Here is a 20,945-nt window from a genome sequence, read left to right on the forward strand (position 1 = left end):
CATACCTCCTCAGTAGGAGGCATTAACACGTAGACAATATACCAGATACAATTTGTTAACAAGCTTTGTATTCTAATTTATAAGAAATATTTCCAGACTTTTTTAAAGGGCATGAGATACTAGCAACCATGAATTACAATATAAAGATTCAGTGTAAAAGCTATGTCTGTAAGACATCATTATGTAATACCTAACATAAATCAATAGGAATTATTCAATATTGATTATGCCTTTAAAATTAATTTACATACATTTATTTATTTATTTTGTGTGTTTGTGTGTGTGTGTGTGTGTGTGTGTGTGTGTGTGTGTATGTGTGAGTCAGAGGACAACTTGCAGGAGTAGAGTCTCTTCCTTCCATTTATAGATTCTGGGGATTGAACCCAGGTTATCAAGCTTGGCAGCAAGCCCTTTACCAGCTGAGCCAGCTAGCCTAAGAATGTAATATTAAAAAACAAAAAAACCTGAAATCTGCTTTGGAACTGAGGATTATTTTCCTCTGTGCAAAAGAATCCTATGTAGGTTTCTGACTATTGGAAATTCTAAGACTTTCCTTTAATTTTTTTTTTTTATTGAATCAAGCAACAGTTCTGTTTTGAGACTGACCTCAAACACACTATAGCACTGAAGATGAACCTGAACTCTTGATCTTCCTGTCTCTACTTCGGAGTTCTGGGATTAAAAGCAGTACTGGGAATCAAATGCAGGATTTATATATACTAGGTAAGCAGTCTACCAACTGAGCTACACTCCCAGCCCTAAAGCTGCTGCTGCTACTTCTGCTTCTGCTGCTGTTATAAGACAGGGTCTCCCTGTAGACCCAGCTGACCTGGAACTTGCCATGAAGATCAGGTGGCCTCCATTTCACAGAGATATGCCTCTGCCTCCCCAACTGCTGGGATTAAATATGTGCACTACCACACCCGGTTCTAAAGTCGTTTTTGAAGAGAGGAACATGAAAAGGAAAATAAGCTAGCATCCTTCGTCTTTGAAAACAACATAACCAAGTCAACATAAGACCCAAGCACAAATCCCATTGAAAACATTCTCTGTATAACCTCACTTGACGCCAATGAACATCTTAGTATTTCTATGACTTATATTTTCCTTTACTAATGAAGACAGAATACAATTTCTGATTTAAAATGTAATTCATCAACTTTATGAATTCAGTCTTCAGTCTTACACATGGCCACAATATTAGGACTGTAAACCTTCACTAGAGGGGAAGGAAAGGCATACACAAAGCTAAACTTTGTCATATTCTTGCCTATACTTAGAAAGTCAGTTGAAACTTTGACATTTACTAACCTTTTGGGGGTAAAAGATGGTGTCTGTATAATGTGCTTGTGTGGGTGCACATGTGCCATGGCATGTGTATGGAGGGCAGACGGCAATCTTGTGGAGTCAGTTCTTTTATTTTTACAGAGGTTCTGGAGATCAAACCCAGGTCATTTAGCCAGCACAGCAAGCACCCCCATCTGCTGAGCTATCTTGTGAGCACTGGCCTGGTTTTTCTGTTTGTTTTTTAAGAGAACAAAGTTTCATAAGCCAAATATTACCTGTGGTGGTTTGAATGAAAATGTCCCCCATAGGCTCCAAGTATTTGGACATTTTGTCCCAAAATGGTGGCACTGTTTTGGGAGGTCTTAGATGGTGTGGCTATCCTGAAGGAAGCATGTCACTGGGGGTGGGCTTAGAAAGTTCTTAAGCCTTGCAGGATCTCCAGTTGCTCTTGTTTCCTGTGCCTGCTGGAAGATGTAGTGCTTAGCTTCCGCTCCTCCTCCAGCCACCTCTGCCGCCATGCCTCCCTGCCATGATGGACTGTAATTCCCCAGGAACCAGAAGCTCAAATAAACTCTTCCTTTTATAAATTGCTTCGGTCAGTGTTTCTATCACAGCAACAGAAAAGTGACTAGTACACTACCAAATGCCAGATTGGGTTTGAAGCCTGATTCAGCCCCTGAGTAGCTAAAGAACATAGACACCCATCACTGGACAGTCATTTAACCTGCTAGGCACTTTATTTCCTTATCTTTAAAATGGACTCACAAACCAGGTGTGGGGATGCACACCTCTAATACCAGTACTAAGGAGGCAGAGGCAGGTGGATCTCTGTGAATTCCAGGCCAGCCTGATATATATCATGAGATCTTGTGTCAAAAACAAAAAAATTAAAAATAAGCTGGGCGTGGGAGTGCATCCCTTTAGGAGGCAGGTGGATCTCTGTGAGTTTGAAAGCCAGACTGGTCTACATTGCAAGCACCAGGCCAGCTAGCTGAGGCTACAAGAAGACCCTGTCTCAAAAAGACAATCAATCAATCAATCAATCAATCAATCAATCAATAAATAAATAAATAAAATAAAAAATTAAAAATTAAATAAAATGAGATCACAGTAGCAGCCTCATGGGTTTCTCTTGAGACTATCTGATTTGATGTGATATGGGCACAGACACTACCTGGCTCAGTGTACACGCTACTACTGTGAGAGGTCTTTTAGTCATCTTCATGGCAAGTGTTTAGCACTGCAATCACACTATTGCTGACACGGCTTTGCTCAGGTCTCTGAACTGAAACTACAATGTTGACAACGCTGCCAAGTTATCAACTATAAGTCAACTGTATATTTGGTAGCTGGGTGAGTGCAGCATGCACTGTTAACGTGCTCACATCCTACTTTCTGCCTGTTGGGGCTCTCAGCATGATTACTAATCTTTTAAAATACAGTAATATTATTTTAGATAAATTAAGTTTATACTCAATGAAATAGTGAAGAATTAAAGCTATATGTGCATATATAGGCAGCCGTATTATTCATAATGCTCCATAAAGAAACAATGAGGTAGCCAATCATTAGGCAATATGTTACTCTCTAAGGAGACGCTACCACTTGGTCTCCTTCACACCCTCCACTGACATCTTTTGGGGATATTCTTTTCCCAAGTCGTTTGCAGTGTCTGATATTTGATCAAAACTTTCCTTTTCAGAAATCAGTAATTTTTGCACTTACAGCAGAAGGCATACAGTATCTTTGTAACTGTTACAAGAGTAAACTGAAAGTAGACCAGTTGCAAGACACAAAGTTTAATTTCACAACACCACTGCCCAAGATACAGAACAGGAATGTTTTCAAAATAAAGTTGTTCAGTCTCAACTTCAAAGAGAATTGAGATAGAATCGGGTATACCTCACATTCTGACACGAAGAATTTATCCAGTTTAAATTGACATAGCACATGTGAAGGCCAAGAGCAGAGACTTGCCAAAAGTAATAGCAACTGTTTGTTTTTTCTCTTCTGGCTCTGTTTATCTAGTTAACCTATATTTATCTCTGCTTCAAAACATCTGTGAACACTTTTAAGCACCTCATGAAACCTTACTGAGGTATATAAATATAAACATGATCAGGTACGTTATTCTCACAATCAGTCCTTGAAACTTTTGCAGGAAATAAAAGGCTTCATCAACAGACACTTTTGTCAAAATACTGACTTAATTAAAAGGAACCCAAACTAGAAATATCACAAACTAAATTGTTGGAATAATAATGCCTTTTTTTGTGTATGTCTCTAAAATGTAAAACAACCAAGAAGTAAGGTAGCCCTGGCTTCTAACACAGCAGTCAAACCTTTAGGGGTCTGAGGACAACCACTGTGGGCCAAGCTCCTGTGAGGCCCATGACCTGCACCACAGCCACATCTGACTCTGTGCCTGAGCATCTATGCTAATGAGCCACTGGGCTCCAACGGGGAAAGAGTTTTTGTTTTTAAAGAAGAGAGAAGCAGGGCTGAAGAGATGGCTCAGTGGTTCTCACAGAGGATCTAGATTCAGTTCCCAGCAGCACCTAACACCAGCTAACAATGTCTGTAACTCCAGTTTCAGGGAAACTAACACCTTCCTCTGGCCTCTACAAGCAATTCACACATGTGGTGTGCTTCCATACATGTAGGTAAAACACTTATACAAATAAATAAATAATTTTTAAAAAGGAAAAAGAAATTTGAAATACTTCAAATTATTGGAAGTAAACAGTAAATACACACTGTGGATTAAAGCAGTAGTAATCTGGCATTCAGGAGCAGTTATAAATATATTTAAAAGATGGCAGCAGGGGCTGGAGAGATGGCTCAGCAGTTAAGAAAGAACACTGACTGGAGAACCTGGGTTTGATTCTCAGCACCCACATGGTGGCCGACAACCATCTGTAATTCCACTTCCAGGGCTCTCTCTGACCTCTGCAGGTATTGCACAACATGGATGACCTGGGTGCACTTACATACATGTAGAACATACATTAGTACACATAAAATAAAACTAATAAATAAAATATTTGAAAGATGATAGCAATTTCTTACAGAAGTCTGTCTTTTTATATTTCCTAAACATACTTTTAAAACTATGTTCACTCCTGAGTGGGGAGTGAACAAAGTATGGTGTTAAGTACAGTTCACTCTCCTAGCTACCTACTTGTCTCCATGTAAGACTGCTTTGTGGTACCCAAGTCTACAGAATTGTTTGTCTTCACTGCTTTCTAGAAAAGTAGAAGTGACTAATTTCAGGATTTCATTTCCTTAAATCCAGCATTTTGGGTGCCATCTACATAAACATCCTATGCAGGTCATTCATTTAATATTGTATAGCCTTACCCAAAATGACTGGAAGCATGTTACCTGTCACCATCACAAACTTCTAGCACAGTTGAGAAAGGACCAGAGAGCTGGGCAGATGGCCTGGATGACGTCCGTGAAGGATGAGTGGGAAACCTGTGAAAGACCTGCCTGTGCTGTAGGTGAGGACAGAGACTTTAAATCTTCACCTGAGCCATGGAAGGACATCTTTTAAAGAAACTATGGGATCCTAATTATTGAACTGGTGGCTTATGCACAGAGGGTCCTGGCTAAGACACCTGAACTCTCGATTTCCTTCAGTTTCTTCAAAAGCTATTTGGGGGTTGGGGATTTAGCTCAGTGGTAGACCTGGGTTCGGTCCTCAGCTCAAAAAAAAAAAAAAAAGCTATTTGATCTATATTAATAATTCTTTAACATGACAGTTTTATGATAGTCCAGGAAATAATTTGTTGCCTAGATTATAAGATGGAATATGAAGATAGAAGATAGTTTTACATGGTATTTTAAAACTATTTTAGTCACTCATATTATTATATATGAAAGAACAGAAAATATGAAATTTCTTGGATTTAAAATTAAATATGTACTAGACAAATTTGGCTTCATAAGTCTTGCACTCACTCACTGAAGCTGTCCACTTTCCCGTCTCTCCTTTGCTGTGCTTTGCATTTTCTCGATGAGGATGGAGAGATGTCGTAACTAGGCCAAGCAATCATTTCCACTGAGTTCACACACCCATGCATCACTCAAAACAGCAAACAATATTCAAGCCACCTACTGCACTTAACTGAATTAAAAAAAAAAATCACAACTTTCAAAGCTTACTATTATTAACTGCTTTGGTTTCCTACAGACTAGAGTCTCAAGCTAGCAACAGAAATAGCAATGGAAGCAGCTACATCTAATGCCAAAGAATCATGGTTTAAAAAAAAATTGTATATGCCTACTCAATCTTATGGAAAATTTTATGAATACATGCTTAATTTACCCTTTACATCTAGATCCTGTAAACAGCTCAAAACAGTATGAATGAATTTGAGTTTGAGATACAAATAAGGTGGTGGTTCAATGGAGAAAGCCTGATTTAAATTGTTATATCTTGGGGCGGGAGAGATTGCTCAGAGGTAAAGAGCATTGACTGCTCTTGCAGAGGATCCAGATTTGATTCCCAGCACTCACATGGCAGATAACAACCATCCCAACTCCAGTTCCAGGGGATCTGACACCCTCTCCTAACCTCGATAGGCATCGCACAACACGGGTACACTTACACATATGTAGGCAATACACTCATACACATAAAATAGAAACAATAAAATATTTTTTAATGTTATATCTTTATAGGGATTCTAGAAAAGCCAGCTGACTCAAATTCCACAGTTGTCTGGGAAACAGCATATATCTGGCATGTTCTAAAGGGAAAGTGGAACAGTATAGCTAAAACTCCTAATGAGCCAGGTGTCGTAGCTCACACCTTTAATCCTAGCACGGAGGATGCTGAAGCAGGAGCATTACTGTCAATTCGAGCCCCTACCCCCACACTGGGGCTGTACAGTGAGTTTCAGGCCAGTTTGGGCTTCAGAGTGAAAACCTGCCTGAAAAAGCAAGAAAAAAATCCCATTTGGTCTGTTAAATGAATTTTCCCATTTTATTCAAACAAGAGAACTCTCTGTCCCATGCATTCAAATCTGGAATTCACATTTATGCTCATAGATACATTCTCTTCAGGATGTTTAAGGAAATATAATTCATCATGACTTCAAATGGAATTAAGGTAAAGTCAACAAAACTGCCTTCAAGAATAGTTGTTCAGGGGCTAGAGAGTTGGCTCAGTAGTTAAGAGCACTAGCTGCTCTTGTAGAAGACCTGGGCTCAATTCCCCCATCCATATGGCAGCTAACAACTATACATAACTCCAATTCTAGGGGAATTCAACACCCTCTTCTGAACTCTGCGGGCATCGCATGACATGGGTGCATTTACATACACACAGGCAAAACACTCATACACATAAAATAAAAATAATAAATAAAATATTTAAAAAAGAACAGTTGATCAAAATAACATATAGTAAAAACTCATAGCATTTTTGATACAGTACAGCCCATTGAGTCTTGATAATCTAAACAGGAGAGGTTACAGTTGTATCTAAACCTGCCATGTTCTACTGTACCCTCAACACCATACCAGCTCATTTCTTAAATAATTCAGCAAAATTCCCCCAGAGACAGAAATCATCACATTTTAAGGGGAAATCATCCATATATTGCTTAAAGATTGCAAGAATAACATCTGAATTTTTATAGCACAATTTAAACGATTTACTTTTTTTTTTTTTTTGGTCTTTTTGAGACAGGGTATCCCTGTAGCCCCAGCTGTCCTGGAACTCACTATGTAGACCAGGCTGGCCTTGAACTCACAGACAACTGCCTGCCTCTGCCTCCCGAGTGCTGGGATTAAAGGCCTATGCCACCACGCCCGGCTATGATTTACTTTTTTGATAAATAAAGCAGAGTATAATAGAAAAAAGTAAGTTAGTTTCCAGTAATAGCCAAAACTGTTTAAAATTGTCTTCCACCAACAGGTTACCTGGAAATAAAAGCCTGTTGCAATAAGCAATATTTCAACCAAAGTTGCTACTGTTCATGCTGGGAAGTTCACCCCTGTAGAGGTAATGGTGTGCTGTGTATAAGGGCTGTCCATCACAGCTTTGGGTCACCGCAAAGTACATTATCCCATCCCCCATAATAAGTCCGGTGAACCCCAATAATCAATTTACCTGAAACCACACTGGCAAATTTTAACTGATATTTCACTCAGGTAAAACAAATTAACACTGGCAAACTTTAACTGATATTTCACTCAGGTAAAACATAAATTAAGAATTGCCTTAACTGATGTTCCTTAATTTACATTATTAAAAGGTACACAGTTCATTACAACGTAATTCTGGTTCAGAATTACACTTAAGATTTTTTGCTTAGCTTTAGTTTTAGTTAGCTACAGGAATCTTTCACATATCAGGGCCAGAGAGATGGCTGCTCTTATAAAGGACCTGGGTTCAATTCCCAGCACCCACATGGCAGCTAACAACCGCCCATAACTCCAGTTCAGGGGAATCCGACACCTTCTTCTGACCTCCATAGGTACTGCACAACACAGGCATACTTACATGCAGGCAATACACTCATACACACAAAATAAAAATAGATAAAATATTTTTTAAAAATAATAAATGAAATCTTAAAAAATCATTCATAAATCAAGTTCTTAATTATTCAGTAATTTGTCAGCTCAGACACATTCAGGCCACAGCTGCGACTACAGAATGGGTGCCCTGCCTCAGTGCTTTGGACAGACAAAATCACAGCATTCCTAGCAGACAAATCATCTGTGGCAGTGTGACATACTGCAGTGCAGAGTACAAACACGGATTCATATGTTAGCTTGCTTAATTATGCCTCAAACCCTCAAGACTTTGTTGAAACTGAATCATTGTATTCTTATGGTTTTTAATACCAAGAACTCAAGTTTCAGGGGCTAATGTCTAATTTATACTTTAAAGTAAGTGGTGGAGCAAATATACTATCACTGGGGATGAATACATTCAGACTTTAAGACTGAGTTCAGAAGATAGGTGATATAAAATAGCCTAACAAAGTCTGAGAATTGCTTGTAAACACAGATGGTTCTTTGGAGCTTTTACCAATGAGTTTGTCAGTGAACATTATTTATATATATATTGGAGATAAGTGAAACTTACTAATCAAATACTGAATGCTTATACTTTGCTGGGATTTCATTGTGCCTTCTCCTACCACATGTCTTAAAATAAGAGTTCTAAGTAGTTCTCTCTCTGCTACATTTTGTATATTATAAATATATATGCACACATTATATTAGATAGACATAAAAATGTGGTGCTGAGGGTTAAATCAAGGATGTCTACATGCTAGGTAGGCACTCTAACACTGGGCTACATCTCCAGTCACATCAAGCATGCATGTGTGCCTGTGTGCATGCATGGATTTGTTTGTTTTGTTTTGGTTTAGAGACAGGGTCTCGGGCAGTCCAGGTTGGCTTTGAACTCATAATGTAGCTAACAATGACCTTGAACTCCTGATCCCTCTGCTTCTGTCTCTGCCCTGTGCCCCCATCCCCACCCCACCCCACCCCCCAGATTCCCATACAACCAATGTAGAGATTTATAGGTGTGCATCAACATACCTGGATGGAGTTCTTTTGTTTTTTTTTAACTTTTTTATTATTTTATGTGTATGTGTGTATTGCCTACATGTAGGTAAGTGCACCCATGTCGTGCAGTGCCCGCGGAGGTCAGAAGAGGCTGGATCCAGATCCCCTGGAACTGGAGTTACAGGCAGTTGTTAGCTGCCATGTGGGTGCTGGGATTCGAATCCGGGTCTTCTGCAAGAACAGTGTTCTTAACTGCTGAGCCATCTCTCCAGCTCCAAGGATTTCTTAATATACCTATCCCTTTGCTTGTCTTTGAAGGAAAGGCAATGTGCCCAGTGAAGCAGCAATGTTATGTAAAATCTATTTCTAACAGCATAAAGTGAAAGAATACCAATTCCTAACACACCATGTTAATGATGGAAAGAAGAATGCAGTGGTTGTGATTCCATGCCCCTGACTCCCAAAGTAAATATGAAATAAAAGTCCCAGAGTAGACTTTTATCACTAAGGTAGTCATTAATTTCAAATAAGTCATCATTATGTTTCATAGTTTGAAATGAAGATTATAGGTTAAAAGTTAGGGCCAGTAAAATAATGTCAGATTCAAGTTAATTTTGAAGTCTTCAAATATGAATATGATTTTTATATTACTTATTGCCAAAAGTATGATGGTCACCAGGTCTCTGGTGGTCAATGGGGCTCTGTTGTCAAGATCACGGTCTTTGGAATGGCAAACCACCACTTACTTGATATGACCTTGACAACGTCACTTAACCCCTGGGAGCTTCAATTTCCTTGTCTGTTATTCTGAAGATAACAGAAAAGCACTTATATAATGCCTGGCACACAGCAAAAGAAAAACAATAACAGTTCTTAGTACCGGTGGAATGTCCTCAAACTGCACGTGTAAAAGAGGTGTGAATCAGAAATAGCTGTACAATCTGGAATACTTTACTAACAAAAAGCAACCTAATGGTCATACTTAGTTCTTTTCATAAATAGAAAAATCACACTCATAGGAGGAGAGGTAAATACTGTAAGAAAGACACACAGAAAGCAAAACAAAGGCTGACAAGATGGCTCAGGAGGGAAGGGGCTTGCTACCAAGCCTGACAGCCTGAGTTTGATCCTGGGACCCACACAGTGGAAGGAGAGAACTGACACCTATAGGTTGCATTCTGACCTCCACATGTGCATAATGGTATGTGAGCACCCCCCACCCCCAACACACAATAAATTGACAAATGCAATTTAAAAGTTTTCAATAGCAAACAAACAGCTGGCCAGCTACTCATATGAACTCACAGCAATGTTGACAGCATGCATAAGTCTTATGCAAGCTCAAGGGGATGAATCCACAATGGAGAACGTTTGGGGGTTCAAGTTAGACTCCATAGGCTTTATTACCCAGAGAAAATACATTGAATTAAGTGGGGGTGGGGGGGATGTAGGGAGATGTAGATGGGAGGGGGGATATAAATGTTATCAAATTATATTGTCTGGAAATCGCAAAAAATTCAATAAAAATGCTAAAAAAAAAAAAAACAAGAAAGAGACAAGAACCTAAGCAAAACAAATACTTAGAACACTTAATGAAGTACCATGGCCAGAGGCATGAGGAAAGGGTGTCAGCCTAGAGCACCATGTCTACAGTCATCTTTGACAACCCATGCCAATGTTACTTCACAAGACAGGAAGATGAACAAACAAGTTCCCCAAGCTGTGAACAGAAATGGGAGTAAGTTCACCTTGTGTCCAGTGAGGAGTAGTAGAACTGAACTTACTGCTTTTCAGAAATTAAAACCAGACCTCTTTCAAGTTTACTTGGTATCACAAAACAAACCAAATATGTTGATTAAGAAGATGCCACACATTTAAGATTTGTCTTTACTTCATTCTAAGCACCTTCTTCTAGTATTGACAAAATAAGTATGGAATCAGAGGCATTTTCCTTTGAATTCTATCCTGATTAATCATCTTCAAATAAAAATATCCATTATAGTTGTAACATTTAAGAGCCTTAAACATGCTATATAAACTATTTCCCTATCTAGAAAGAAGTATAAGGAATTGCTTCTAATTTGTACTTACAGGTACAGAGTTCAAAGACTGAATCTAATGCTTTCTAGATATTCTCAATCACTTCTTCAATAGGCTTCATTCAGTCTTTACTATAGAGAGCAGTCTGCGCCCTAAGGACTAAGGACTCAGCTTTCAACAGAAACGGTCTCAATGTTAGTGAAGCTTATCTACAATGCGATGCTACAAATAAAGAAAGAAGCGATGGGCATATCAAGTATTAATATTATGAAAATAAAATATGGGTTCTGTGATATGGAGTAACTAAGAAACTATTTCAAACTGGTTGGACAAGAAAGACTGATCATGACACTTCACAGCGATTCTCCGTTAAGACTGAGATTTGCTGCAAAAATCTATGGTGAATTTCGTTCCTCCTGTTTGCCAGTTTCTAACAAATGAACAATACTACCAACTCAAATATTTTACATATGAATCAAGACACTTTCCAGGCTAGGAAATTAAAATTTAATGAATTAATAATTCATCACCTTGCCCATAAGTAATCATCATATGTAATAAAATAGAAACAATAGCCACCAATAAACATTTTACCTCCAAATGTCATTTTCCACACATTCATAAAGAACTTTCATAACAAAAGAGATATGTAGAAAAATATGAGCAAGATTCAGTTTTTATTTATATTCCTTTTATTTACCTATTATTTTTCTAATATACAAATAGGACAATTTAAAAATATTTTTCTTTTACTAATAGTCAACATAATTCCAACATAAAAGATTCAACATTAACTCACCTGTGCCTGTACACAGCGCAGAAGATATATCAATTTGAAGCCAAATCCAAGAGAAATCTGAAATGTGAAAATAAGCAAACATGAGTGAAAACTGCAGAATCCCACCGCATTCCTCAGAGCAGATGCAAATTTTACAATCCATAAACCACTAATATTTGTTAATCACCATCAATGTACAAATGCTATTCATTAGTTAACAGGCCTGCATTAAATCGCACAGTAATCCAAGAGGCAGACTGGCTGCAGTGCTACTTCGGGGTGTACAAGAGTGTGTACAATGCACATGGCAAGGTTTTTCAGTGAATGATGTGTCTCCAGATTGTGAGTTCTCTTTGCCACACAGCTGCTGTCCCCAGCATACTGGCAGCTGGCAGCCGAGGTGGCCCTGACCACCCATTCCCGCACTGCAGGTCTAGGCCAACACAGGGCCTAGCACACTGTAACACACCACAGTACATGTTTGCTGAGCAAATAAATAAAATTCACATAATGACCTAATATGCCATGCTCATGGTTTGCCAATATAAAACTGAAAGGCTTAAAATTGCTGAAATTAAAAAAAAATCAATGTAATAACTAAAAGTACAATAATAACGGAAGAATTTGCTGTCTGAAGAAAGGTCTGTCAGGTAAAGATGACACTGTATGACAACTATATAACTGACAAGGAAACAGTGCTGGGAAGGGAAGAAACCTTCACTACAATGATGAGGTGAATGAAGGGCTCAGCTTCGGGCCAGCGGCATTTTCCTTCGTCCTCTTGCTGCACCAATGCAAGTCTATTTCCAGATACATACTGACACACGGAGACAGGAAATCCCTACTATGATGCCTTATCTATGTTTACTGCTACTGTGCATTTTATAAATGCAAGAAAAACTGATTGCCTCTAGTTATGCAACTGAGTCTCTGCCTCTTAGAAAAACATTACATAGCGCTAGATTTAGCTTTGGGGAATGCTTTACAACTGAGTCATGAGAGTTTCTTTTCTTTTAGGTAACTTCAATCTGTAATAACTCGCACTTTGGGCTCCTTACCAAAGGTAGTATCGATTTATTATTCAAATGACTGTTTTTCTAGGACACTGGAAACATCTGACTTTATAACATACAGGTTCTACAGAGGAGAAAAACTGACAAAGATGCATCTTGATTTTTACCAGAACCTGACCAGTCTTAAAAATCATGCATGGGGCTGGAGAGATGGCTCAGCAGTTAAGAGCACTGGCTGCTCTTGCAGAGGACCTGGGTTCAATTCCTAGCACCAAAACTGTGACTAACAACCATCTGTAACTCCAGTTCCAGAGGACCCGAGACCCTCTTCTGTCCTCAGAGGGCATTGCACAACATGGGTGCACTTATAGACATGCAGGCAATACACGCATAGACAAAAAATAGTAAATAAAAATAAATTTTAAAAAAATCATCATATGTAATAAAATGCAATTGGGGTATCAGAAATAATTCATGGGACATAATAGGAAGTTTATATGCAAACAAGTTATCACAGTAAAATGACTGGTTTCTGTTCAAGTGATAAAGGGTTTGTACCCAGGAAGAGCTCCTAGCATTCATTAATTAAAAAAAAAACTTAATTCTCTTACAATATTATAAAAAAAACTTAATTCTCTTACAATATTTTTTTAATATTTTACTTATTTTTATTTTATGTGTATGGGTATACTGCTTGCATGTATGTAAGTGCACCCGTGTCATGAAATGCAATCAGAAGAGGGCATCGGATCCCCTGGAATTGGAGTTATAGACAATTGTTAGCTGCCATGTGGGTCCTGGGAACTGAACCCCAGTCCTCTGTAAGAGCAGCCAATGCTCTTAACTGCTGAGTCATCTCTCTAGCCCCATTCAATATTCCAAAATAGATGTGTGTGTGTATGCCACCTGTGTGTGAATGCACACAGAGGACAAAGGAGGTCAGCAGATTCCCTGGATCTGGAGTTATAGGTGGGTGTTCTTGGCCCGTTGAGTGCTGGGAAATGAACTGGGGGTCTCTAGAAGAGCAGCAAGTACTCTTAACCACTGAACCATCTCTCTAAGAACACTTAAGACCACTAAAGTTCTTAAACTATTTCTTTAAGGTAAATAATTTCTACAAATGCACCTCAACCCTGCACTTTCATCTTATGTAAGAGCTCAACTTACTTTTAGAGTGGCAGCAGCTAAGGGAAGGGTAGTTCTAGTACCAAATGGTGGTGTGAATTCATGCCAACTCCAGAGCACTGAAATACCAGGACTGAGCCAATCCTATGCGTAAAAGATTGCTGAAGGCAGGAGAGGAAATGAGTTGATAAAAGTAGGGGTTAGGAACAGTTACACTCAATATTTCATTCTATTTTGTTAATGTATGGTTGTAAACAAATCTAGAGAAAGCATAGTAACTTGGGAAGAAAAAGAAGTGAGCATTGTAATATTGTCAAAATTTTAAATTGACTGTAAGAATAAGAAAGGGGCCATTCTTTTCTCTTTGTATCACAACACAATGACAGGAGCAAGCTATCATCATTGGATGCTTATTCTGAGAGCACTGGGCAGAAGGCTTTGCCTGAGGTCTTGGTTCAGTCTGCAGATCCCTGAGGAGTCAAATCCTTTCTCTAAGCTGCAGAGCTCACGCACTAGTAAGCCCGCCAGATCGCACGGTCATACTTGCTAGATGGTCATGGAAGGATGCTGTTTTGATAATGCTATCATTTTTCCTAACTTGACAAGAAGATGGCAGTAATGCAAGCCCCGCCCCCACATCACTGAAAACTGCCTCCTTAGGTACAGTATTAACAAGAACAACAAAGGCACACTGCTCCATCCTGCCCCCAGCACATACTATGAACAGATTGTGATGTTATTTTTATCTGAGTCTACAATGCTGCCACCTGAATCAAAGTTGTCACCAACCAAAGAAAGCCACTCCCAATAGACTAGAGCATGAATGAAAAAATGCTGGCCAGCCTGAATCACTGCCTGGACTGCTGATGGACAGCTGAGAAGCCAGAACATGCTATTGAAAAGTGAAGACAGACCAAAGAGAAGCCAGGCGATTGCCTCCCTCATGTTCCCAGAGAATCTAAGACTGGCTCACCAGTACCTTCCTGGTCTCCCTGGCAAACACAGAAGACACACAGAGACAGAGAAAGCTGCAAAAGGACTCTTCAAATTCCTTAATATTTAAACAGCTTCAACACATGAGTATATGCTGATAGCCTACGATATGCAATCAGCACACAGTAATTTTATTTCTTGTTTTTGTTTAAAAGTACAAAACCACATTTTAAAAAATTATTTATTTTTATTTTTTTTGGGGGGGGGTGGGGTTTGAGACAGGGTCTCCCTGTAGCCCCAGCTGTCCTGGAACTCACTATGTAGACCAGGCTGGCCGTGAACTCACAGAGATCTGCCTGCCTCTGCCTCCCAAGTGCTGGGATTAAAGGCCTACGCTACCGTGCCCGGCTATTTATTATTTTTTTTAAGTGTATGAGTGTATTGTCTGTATGTGTGTAAGTGCACCCATGTTCTGCAGTGCCCAAGGAGCTCAGAAGAGGGTGTCAGATCCCCTGGAACTGGAGTTATGGACATTTGTTTGCTGCCATGTGGGTGCTGGGAATCGAACCTGGATCCTCTGCAAGAGCAGTCCATGCTCTTAACTGCTAAGCCATCTCTCCAGCTCTCCACAAAACCACATATTTAACTCAGAACGCTTGAAACTGCATAACTTCAATAGGAAAGTTACCCCTTCAAGACCTCCCTGGGAGAAATAACTCAGATTATCGAGCAAGGTATAATCATTTTACATGTAGATGGTATAACTCTATAAGCAATACAGTTATACCCTAAAGTCTACCATTAGTTTCAGTTTTACTGAGGTAATAGAAAAATCCAATGCCATATTTTAAGACCTAATAATGTACATAGGACGGGTATGCAGCTGGTAAAACACCTGTCTACAATAGGGGATGCTAAATAAAGGAATAAATATAATCAGCAATGGGTGCTAACATCGAAAAATTCCCTCTCAATTATTAACCTGATTATGCAAAAAATAAAAAGAATATAAATCACAGAAAAATAATTTACAAATTAACTGATTAGCTTATATATATACTGTAGACAGACTCCTACTTTCTTTGTTTAAAGCATTATTCCTCCATTGAAGAAAATGACTCTTTGTTTGCTGACATCTCACTACATAGCACTGGCTGGCCTGGAACTCACTATGTAGACCAGGCTGTCTTGGAACTCACAGAGCTCCATCCTGCCTCTGCCTCTGGAGTGCTAGAATTAAAGGCATGTGCTACCACACCACACAAGAAAATGACTTAATAAAAATGAAAATGAAAACGTGTAAGGGGAAATTTTAATTTTCCAAAGACTTTAAGAGGGTCAGCATTATCTGCCAGCTTCCCCCAAATAATATTTAGACCTTATAAGTTATGGATAAACATTACTTACCCACCCTTGTCATTATATTTTCCAATTATTTATTCTATTAATGCATATAACTTAATTCACTCAAGAGAAATTTTTAGTTCACTAAAACTGGTGCTTAGAATAAATTAATAAAATTAGTTTTAAGTTAAATAGGCAGAGATTTCTACTTGTAATTCAGTAGCTTTTCAACTACACTAAATGTAAAACTTAAATGCCACAACTATAATAGCTATATAGAAAAGTATGGCCATCCATTTAAAAGTGCAGACTACCACCTCTGAGACACTGGCCTAATCTAGTTTCTAGCTTCTGTGATCCCCCTGCCTCAGCTTCATGAGGAGCCTGGTCTACAGGCACACACCACCATACGTAGTCAAAGCCCAGTATTCTTGGCCTAGTGACAGACCAAAGGAAAACTTTTCTTAAGTCTGTGGTTCAAATTTGGAAGAGGAAAAAGATACTAAATCTGAAGTCTAACCTGAAGTAACCTTAAAACAGCACTTAAATTAGAAATGGTTAAGATTCTAACCTGAAGCTAATCTCCAAGAAACTCTGGAAAACAAGAAACTAATTGAGGAAAATGCAAAAAAGGAGCAAACAAGTGAACAGTCAGCAAAGTTAGGAGACAGTTCCAAGAGAAGAGTGGACATCATTCAGTGCACTGAGAAATCACAGTTTCTATTTGATATGGTAACTAGAAAGTACTGATCCCTTTATTTTTTAACATTAATTATTTGAGACTTCTCACAACATTATGTTGATCATATTCATCCCCAACTTCTCTGCTTAATTTCTCCCAGGCCCATCCCCAATCTGTATCCCCCAACTTCCTGCCTTTTTAAAAAAAAATTTAATGACCCACTGGCTCCAGTTTCTACTGTGCATTTACTTCAGTGTGTATGGCCATGCACTGGAGCATGATCAACCTACCAGGAGACATAGAAAATTGGCTCTCCCTCCCCTAGAAGCCATCACTGTCCATAACTCCCAAGTTAGGGGTGGGGAACTCATGAACTGCTTCCCTACTCCACGCTAGAATGCTGACGGCTTGATCTTGTACAAGTCTTATGCAGGTGACCACAGCTGCCCTGAGTGTAGTGGTCCTGTCAGTCAGAAGACATGGTTTTATTCTGGTCCTCCTCAACCTCTGGCTTTTACAATTTCTCAGCCTTCTCTTCTGCAGTGGTCCCTGATCCTTGGGGAAGGTGTGACATAGATGTCCCATTTGTGGCTGAGCACTCCATTGACACTTATTCTCTGCACTTTGACCAGTTGTGAGTTTCTGCATTAGTCACCATCCAATTCACAAAGAAACTTCTCTAATGAGTTCTGAAAGCTGCATTAATCTATGGGTAGAGATGTGAATACAGAAGGCAATGTGATACTATATCCATTTAACAAAATAATAGTAGATTCACTCCTGGGGCCTGTGAGCTCCCAACCATGGCTTCTTGGCCAGACTTGTACTGCTCCCTTTAAAAGAACAAGTTCCTCAGAGAGAGAAAGAAGTGAATCAGCTGCAGAAGGCTGAAGTGTTGACAAGTGAACAGGAAATAAGGATTTGGGCCCAGCATGTGCTAATGACTGCTATCATTACCTTAGGCTAAAATTTATCTTCCTCTCTACTTGGGAGCACTTGGAGGGCTGGGGAAGCAGTCTAACTTTGGAGTTCTAAGCGAAGCTGCTACAGAAGTCCTGGGGCTTCAGTCTCAGTGCTCAGCAAAAGGCCCAGAAAGTAGTTACCAGAATTATAGGGAAGAAAGAGAAAGAAAAATAACTTCAGAGAGTAATCTCTCTGAAACCTAAGTAAAAGGCTTAGCCTTGCCTCCTCACCAAGACTGGATGGAGAAGCCACCTAAGCACCCAAACCAAGGGGGCTCCTCAAATTAAAACAAAACAACAGCAACAACAACAAAATAACACAGTAGAAGTTTTACTGTCCTTATCTCAATAACGTAGTCAATTCAAACTATAAACTTCCCTCAGAAATTCACCATCTCCTTAGGTTTTTCTCCCTAATTCTTGTTGCTGAAATGAGTCACACTGGGGAGGGAAAAAAAAGGAGCCTATGATCTTTCCTTTCATGTTCTTCAGCTCAAGGTAGACAAGCCTGTTAAGATACTTCAGACTACATATTAGTACACATCGAATACCTTAAGACAATGAGGTGGCAAAAGAAAGTGGACCAAAAGTAACATTTAAACTTCATAATTACTGGTCTCCATAGGACAGAGACAGTGTTTAACCCCCAACACCTAGCCATACCCTCCAAGAAGAGCCTCAGCGGGAACCAGCAAACACCTATCTACTAAAGGTCCCTTTGTCAAATGATATCACTGTCAACCTCCACCTGCAGAGCGCACACACTTACCAACAGCAAATGACAGTAAGACAAAACATCTTTTCAATATAATAAAAGGGAGTTTCATTCTAAAACACACACACACACACACACACACACACACACACACAGGCAGTAGTCAAGGAGGGTGTTGCCTTGAAAAGAGTTGTGATTCAATGTCTAAAGACAACAAACTTAAAACGAACTTGTATGTCAATGCCTCTAGCCCTGTCCTTCTCCCCCCCTTCCCCATCCCCTTTTTGTATCAGAGATGCTCAGGATGTACTGTGTCTCCTAATGATGTATATCTCCCAGTCACTGTGACTAATGGAGTTTCTATAAAACCAGGAAAAATATATCTTAAAAACTTTGGTTTGACTATAATATCTTAACCAACTGCTTTTCAACCCTCACATCTTGGGGGTGGGGTGGATAATGTACACAAAAAGATATGAGAGGGGCTTGTAACTTAGTTGTGAATCTCTGATTATTAGATAAAATACCTAACCATACAAAGCACAAATGAGATCAGAAAGATCTGGAGATGACTTCCCTAACATCTGATGCACAGAATCACAAAGCTACTTTTTCGCTTACATTTTTTTTAAAAATGACATGTAATATCTACACAGTTATGGAGAAGCGTTCGACAGTCCAGCACACCTGTATAATTGGCAATGATCACACTGGGGTCACTGGCAAATCCAGCACCTCAAACATTTATCACGTCTTTGTACTGGGATTAACCAAAATCTTCTTTACTAGCTATTTTAAAATATATAATTAAACCAGGCGAGGTGGTGCACACCTTTAATCCCAGCACTTGGGAGGCAGAGGCAGGCGGATCTTTGTGAGTTCGAGGCCAGCCTGGTCTACATAGTGAGTTCCAGGACAACTGGGCTACAGGGAGACCCTGTCTCAAAAAGACAAGAAAAAAATATATATATACATATATAAAATTAATATTCAACAAGTTGTCCTAGAGTGCTACTGAATGCTAGAATTTCTTCTTCCCATCCACTGTTCCCACGTGTCATCTTCTCTCTGCCTGCCTCTGGGAACCAATATTCTATTGTCTACGTCTATGAGATCTAGTTTTTAAATTCCACATGCAAGTGAGAACATATGTTATTTGTCCCTGTGTCTGAGTTATTTTACATAACATAATGTCCTCTAGACTCATCGACGTCACACGAATCGCATATGGTCAAAGGCAAATAAATCAGTACATCAAAAGATATGTGCATTCCTGTGTTCATGTAGCACTGTTCACAACTACCAAGATAGAGTCAGCTCAGGTGTCCATCTGCATACTAACAGATAAAGGGAATGGTGTGCATACACAGGAGAACACTGTCCAGCCATTAGAAAAGAAGCAGCTAATTTCTGCTAAGGAACAGATGCAATCTATCCTGCTACTTTTACACACATTATTCTAAAAACTTCCCATAGAAACCTATCAACTCCAGGAAACTGTAAATCAGAAACGTTACAGTGAGAAGAAGCCTACTGTGGGATCAGGTCCTCCTGTATCAGACCTCTCTTCTCACTGCCTCTCCTCTCCTCCTGTCTCCCCTCAGAAGAAAAGAACTGGCCATCAGGAAGGCACTTTTTGATGCCCAGCCAGGGGCAGCTACGCAACAGGAATTACCAAAAGTTATCAGGCTAACAAGGCTATTCAATTACATGCCTACAAAAGAGAAGAAAATAGAATAATGCAACAGTGCAAGATAAACGACAGAAGTGAAGAAAACAGTAAAAGACTGTGGTAAAACAAAGGTGTTATCAGACACAAGAAATGGTATTAGAAAGGAAAATGAAACAATTCTGAGTGCTGAGTGGGAACAAACACCAGGAAAATGACCTATCATTGCTTAATTTGTCCCCCAACCCGGAGGCCCAGGGATGAAGAACACATAAATGCCATCAAATGTCCAGGACACTTTTAACTTTCATTTTGATGCAATTCTAAAATGCCCAACATCCAGATAGGCTGTGTCCTGTGGTGACCACTGCACAGCTGGGAGCTTGCTGTCTCATGTCGGGCCATGTGTTTGTGTGCTCACCACTGTATTAGTAGACACTGGTGCAGCCGTGTGTGTGTGTGTGTTTGTGTGCTCACCACTGTATTAGTAGACACTGGTGCGGCCGTGTGTGTGTGTGTGTTTGTGTGCTCACCACTGTATTAGCAGACATTGGTGCGGCCGTGTGTCTATGTGCTCACCACTGTATTAGTAGACACTGGTGCGGCCGTGTGTGTGTGTGTGTGTGTGTGTGTGTGTGCTCACCACTGTATTAGTAGACACTGGTGCGGCCGTGTGTGTGTGTGTGTGTGTGTGTGTGTATGTGTGTGTGCTCACCACTGTATTAGTAGTCACTGGTGCAGCCATGTGTGTGTGTGTGTTTGTGTGCTCACCACTGTATTAGCAGACATTGGTGCGGCCGTGTGTCTATGTGCTCACCACTGTATTAGTAGACACTGGTGCGGCCGTGTGTGTGTGTGTGT

General features: G+C 39.6%; 1 protein-coding gene across 6 annotated transcripts in view; it reads right to left on the reverse strand.

The window, feature by feature from the left end:
• Nucleotides 1-20,945, reverse strand: part of Ncoa2 (nuclear receptor coactivator 2) — a 302,083-nt gene that overhangs the window by 177,328 nt on the left and 103,810 nt on the right. For all 6 annotated transcript variants that reach the window (XM_029553995.1, XM_029553991.1, XM_029553994.1 and 3 more), the window contains one exon: nt 11,663-11,719. The gene's annotated coding sequence lies outside the window, so the exon portion shown is untranslated. The remainder of the gene's footprint in view (nt 1-11,662; nt 11,720-20,945) is intronic.

The sequence above is a fragment of the Nannospalax galili genome, unplaced genomic scaffold (genome assembly GCF_000622305.1).
Source record: "Nannospalax galili isolate Female #2095 unplaced genomic scaffold, S.galili_v1.0 scaffold102, whole genome shotgun sequence".
NCBI classification, from domain to species: Eukaryota; Metazoa; Chordata; class Mammalia; order Rodentia; family Spalacidae; genus Nannospalax; species Nannospalax galili.